The following is a 6000-nucleotide window of genomic DNA, read 5'->3' on the forward strand; positions in this document are numbered from 1 at the left end:
TGCTGAAAACCATTTTTCTACTGTTTTTACTCTATAGCGATCGGCGCTAAAATCGGAAGTGGTTGATTTTCTGCTACTTTTGGTTTTAGTATAGATATTAGAGTGAAGATGGAAAATCTTGGAACGCATAATTGATTACAGAAAACCGCTCCTCGCAGTCTGTTACCGTTTTTACCAAGGATCTTATAAAATAGAGGATCTGCCCTTACAAAAAAATCTTGAAGCCATACGTCACAGTTTTGCCACCTCTACTCTGCCCACTCCGTCCAATAGGATCGCAATGTTTTGATCCAACAATCAGACGTATGTTGGAAACGAATGGAAACGAAAGTAGCCAATCAGACGTGTCGATGCTAGGTTGTTTGGCTTCATCGATTTAATAGGTTGAAGATACATATGGGCAGATCCTCCATTTATAACATCCTTGGTTTTTACCCTATAACGATCAACGTTAATACCAGAAGTAGTTGTTTCTACTACTTTAAGTTTTAGTAGAGAGATTAGAGTGAGATGGAATATATTCTTGATTCGCTTAATCGACTACAGGAAACCGCTTCTCTCCATCTATTACCCTTTCTGCTCTATAACTGTGGTTCTCAACTTTGATTACCTAGCGCCTCCCTTCGTAAGCTGTGCATAATTCGTCATTTTCGTAAATCCTTCATACTTCACGCTCCTCCTCCTTAACACTGGTTGACTATATGTGCTTTTCTTCTGATCCTTCTGCGATTTCAGATGAAAGGTTAAATTCTCTAATAATAATAATAATAATATTAATAATAATAATAATAATAATAATAATAATAATAATCTCGCCAATTTATATCAATCAAGATTTCTGATTACCATTGTCGTGAAGTGTTGTTGTTGTTTTTATTATTATTATTATTATTATTATTATTATTATTATTATTATTATTATTATTTTACTATCTTCATTCTTAATGAATTCATAGTGTATACTTAATTTGTATTTTTGCATGTACAGTATTTAATTTAACTTCTAATTGTTAGAATATTCGTAGTCTATATTTGCAATTGAGAATTCAGTTTATTTCTATCAGTAGCTTGAATCCCTTGATCGCTCTTCGCACATCCCCTCAAGAAGACTCGGCCTAGGTTATGAAATTGTTGATTTCTATCAGTTCCGGGTTGAATATGACCTACAAGAACGAACTCGGTTACTAAATTTTGACTCTCTACATCAGACATGTTTACTATAAGACTATATACACTTGTATTACTTATATTTACATTTATCCATATTTCAGATTTCGACGTTGAATCATATTTTTTTGTCTCTCTTGTATTAATGTAAAAAACATTTAACAATAAAGAAGGTTAACAGTATATATAAAAGAAAAAATAGCATAATTTAGCTCGGCACGCTGTTATGTAACATTTGGAAAATTTGGATCTAGTATTTACGTGTGTTTTTAATGAATTTAGAGTATATTTTCCAAATACAACAAATTGAAGACAAAATGTATGAAAGAAAAGAATTCGATGTTTTATTATATACAAAATACCTGCCCGGAAGCTGGCTTCTGAACGTTATAAGATGTAGAAATGTGGAATAATGTCGAAAGAATATCTGTTGATGTGTGCAAGCAAATATCTGGGAAACGAAACCACAACTGCTCAGTTGTTATATATGAAATTCACAACCTATTTCTTCACCTTTATTCTCAAATTTCTATTTTCCACATAGACGAAGAAGATGGTCATTGTACTTCTTTCGTACTACACTAGTTACCTACTTAGCTACGATACATAAATATGATACAACCTGACTTTGGATAGAATACTACAAAAAGACGAGAACCATGCAAAATGAAATTTTTGTTTTGCGCAAGGGATCATCAGCAGTGATGCTTTCAGGCTTCCTCCGAGATTGTATTGCTGTACACGAGGAGTAAACCTAATTCAAAAGTACTCATCATAGGTATTCTGCCTTTATTGACAGGTCACTTGCCGCAGCTGAGAAGCTTCCATGCTCCACGGTCCTCCGCTAACCTTTTCGTCTTCGCGTATGATTTTTCTGTTTTAATATCATCCATTAATTGTAGTCTCCTTCGCCCCCTCCCTCTCTTTCCCGCCACCATACCCTCTAGGACGTCCCTCATGATACAATCTCTTCTTAGGCAATGTCCCAACCAGTTTCTCTTCCTCTTCCTAATAATATCTAAAAGTGTTCTTTTCTCGCCCACCATTTCTAACACTCTCTCATTCGTTTTCCGCTCTACCCAACTAATTCTTTCCATTCTTCTCCACACCCACATTTCGAAGGCTTCCAGTCGATTTTTGTCACCTTTACGTAGTGTCCACGTTTCCGCCCCATACAGTACAACACTCCACACGAAGCATTTTATGAGTCTTTTTCTCAATTCTTTATTCAAGGTCCCACAAAACAGACTTTTCTTCCTCCTAAAGGCTTCTTTCGCCATTCCTATCCTTGCTTTTATTTCACGTTCGCATTTCATGTCATTACTAAGAATACTACCCAGGTATCGAAAAGTATTCACTTGTTCTAATTTCTCCCCTCCTACTTTTATATTTGACACAAACCCCTTCGTACCAATCACCATGGCATTTGTCTTTCTAACATTTATTTTCATCCCATATTCTTCAAAGCCCTTTCTCATTTTTTCTAACATTTTATTGATTTTCTTTTCAGATTCTGCAACAAGCGCCATATCGTCTGCAAATCTTATGCATCTAATCATTCTACCTCCTACCGAAATGCCATCATCATCATGTAAACTCTTTTTCACTATCTCTTCTAGATAGACATTAAATAGTGTTGGCGAGAGACAGCATCCTTGTCGAACTCCCCTTCCAACTGCACTCTCTTCAGTCAGTTCTTCCCCTATCCTAACACTTACTTGTTGGTTCATGTATAAGTTTCTTATTACTCTTCTATCTTTCCATTCCAACCCTATCTTCTTTAGAACTCCCAACAACAATTCCCAATTCACGCGGTCAAAAGCCTTTTCTAGATCAATAAATACAACATACACCTCTTTTCCTTTTTCTATAAATCTTTCACCGATCGTCCCTTAATAATCCAATAGCATCTCTTGTGCCCTTGCCTCTTCTGAATCCGACCTGATTCTCCTCAATATCTTTATTCGTTCTTCCATATTACCTTCTGTTCAGTATTCGGAGCAGAATTTTAGCTGCATGAGATATGAGACTAATATTTCTATAACCCTCACATCTCTTTGGGTTCGATTTCTTAGCCATCGGTATCATGATCGTTTTCAGAAAGTCTTTTGGCCACTCTCCTGTTTTATATATTTCATTGCATAGTTGCAACAATTCTTTCTTTCCTTTATCTCCTATATTTTTAATGAATTCGGTTGGTATGTTATCTATTCCGGTTGCCTTTCCATTCCTAATCTCGGATATAGCCTTTTCAAACTCATCACGAAGAATACTAAATCCTTTATCATCCTCGCCTACTTCCTTTTCTACTTCAACATTTAGGCTAGACGGTCTATTCCTATTCTCATATAAGTCTTCAACGTATTCTTTCCACCTTCCTATGACCTCATTTCTCTCGCTGACTACCTTCCCATTCTTATTTTCTACTGCCATCATAATACCCCCTTGTTTCCTCCGAAATTCCATAGATTTCACCTCCTTGTACATTTCCTCATATTTCCCAACTCTTTCTAATTCTTCTATGTCCTCGCATTTTCTTTTGTAAAACTCTTCCCTCGCTCTGTCTGTTTCTCTTCGTAATTCATTATTTAACTTTCTGTACATCTTTCTGCCCTCTTCTGTATCAACCTGTTTCCACATCTTCCTCTCCCTCATTTTCTGCAACATCTGCTCTGTAACCCATGTTTTTTTTTTTTTTTTTTTTTTTTTTTTTTTTTTTTTTTTTAGCAGTTTTGTGTTCACGGTAACCTACTGCTTCTTCTGCAGCCTGCTGAATGCAACGTTTAATATGTTCCCACCGTGCGTTACTACCTGCGCCTATCCTTTCCTCGTTTGAACATTTTTCTTCGAATTTTTCAACGAAAAGATTTCTTATTTCCTCGCTTTTCAACTTTTCAGTATTCAACACTTTGTTACCTACTTTTCTTCTGCCTATATTTTTCAGTTGAATATCTACTTCGGGCAGCACAAAATTCTGATCAGAGAAAATATCAGCCCCGGGAAGGGTCTTAGCGTTCTTTAAGCTATTCTGATACCTGTCCTGAATCATAACATAGTCTATCTGATATCTTCCGCCGTCTATTGTTGATTTCCATGATGATGGTATCTTCTTCTCTTGTGCTGATTGAACCAAGTGTTCCCAATTACTAGTGAATTCTGTCTACAGAAATTCACCAGTCCCTCTCCCCTTTCATTTGTTTCGACTAAACCATATTTGCCTACGATACTACCTTCCTGTTTTTCTCCCACAACTGCATTGAAATCTCCCATTAGAATTATGCATGCACCCTTCTTCTCCCTATCTATAATTTCTTCTATTTTCTCATAATTTTCCTCTACTTCTTCATTTGCATGCGAAGTCGTCGGTGCATATGTCTGTATCACCACTAGATCCTTCGTTTTCCCTTTAAGTCTTAACATCATAACTCTATCATCAATAAATTCTACTTTCACTATTTTCTCCTTTAAGCGCTTTCCAAGAATTATTCCTACGCCATTATGACCGCCCTTTTCATTACCTGAGTAAAACATTCTATATCCTTCGCTGTTCAATACCCCATTATCTTCCCATCTAACTTCACAAACGCCTACCAAATCTAAATTATTTTGTTTCATTTCTTCTTTAAGATTTTCTAATTTTCCTCCCTGTAACATAGTACGTACGTTCCATATCCCTATCCTAAACCTTTTGCTCTTCCTTGTCTTTCTTTCTCTGTCTGTCTTCCCATCATTATTGCTTTCTCGTCCAATAGTCCTTCTCAAGCCATCCCCCTCCCGGAGATCCGAATGGGGGGATATTTTACCTCCGGAACTACATTTTGACCTGCGAAAGACCATTGTTCATATGTTCTCTTTTTGCTGCCAGCAAACTAGGGAAAATAGAGTGGTGGTTTCCCGTTGCCTTCCACCCCGCAGTATCCCAGCCGTTAAAGTCACTCTGACCACGCCTGGGACTAATGTCCAAGTTGCCGTACCAATCACTATGATTTCCGCCAACTTGGCTACTGGAGAACTGCTGCCTTCTCCCAGAACACTCTTCGTCTGGCTACTCCATTTAGACCAATTCGGTAGGGGTGGCCCTTCTGGTAGTGAACTACCACCGACACAGCTCTAAATTTAATTGTAGCACGCAATCCTCCCCACCCGACACATAAGTATCTTCGTAAAGGTGGTGTTTATCGAAGAGGTCAAAAGTACTAGTAACATATTGAGCAGGATCGGAGGAATTTCCTCTGGGGCTACACTCTAAAATTATCGCTGGTCCCAGCACTTCCAATTCTGCAGAAGGGCATAACGAAAGACCTACTGGCCCTGTGACAGAGCGAAAGGAAATAAGTTTCATCATATCAGTGAGATAAGTCTTGTCGGAGCTAATGTTGATCTGATAATTATGATATTTGAAGATTCAAGATTCTGAAATTTTCCACTTAGGAGATTAAGGAAATCCAAGGTCTCAAATTCTGAAGTCCCTTGGTTCCACAAATTCGATGGCCAAAATCAACTTTTCGAGTACGCTGGCTCAACATATTGTCGTTGGTCATTCCAAAATTCTCAGATTCGAAAATGCCCCAAAATTTCCATATTCTGGAATTCCGGAATTTCGAACTGAAGTTCCGATATGGAATTTCGATATTCCGGAGTTCCGAGTTTTCTAAATTTTGAGATTGTAATGTACTGGGTTAAAATTTAGATTCCGGAATCACAACCTTTGCAAATTTAGGGACGAAACTTTGAAATTCCATAATTACGATTCCAAAATGAAAATTTTTATTCCAATGTATTCCGCGATTCCAAAATCCGAAATACCTAGTGTGCTGGGTCTATTGTTGACGA

The sequence above is a fragment of the Thermobia domestica genome, chromosome 18, assembly GCF_964235325.1.
Source record: "Thermobia domestica chromosome 18, izTheDome1.hap1.1, whole genome shotgun sequence".
In the NCBI taxonomy this organism is placed as follows: Eukaryota; Metazoa; Arthropoda; class Insecta; order Zygentoma; family Lepismatidae; genus Thermobia; species Thermobia domestica.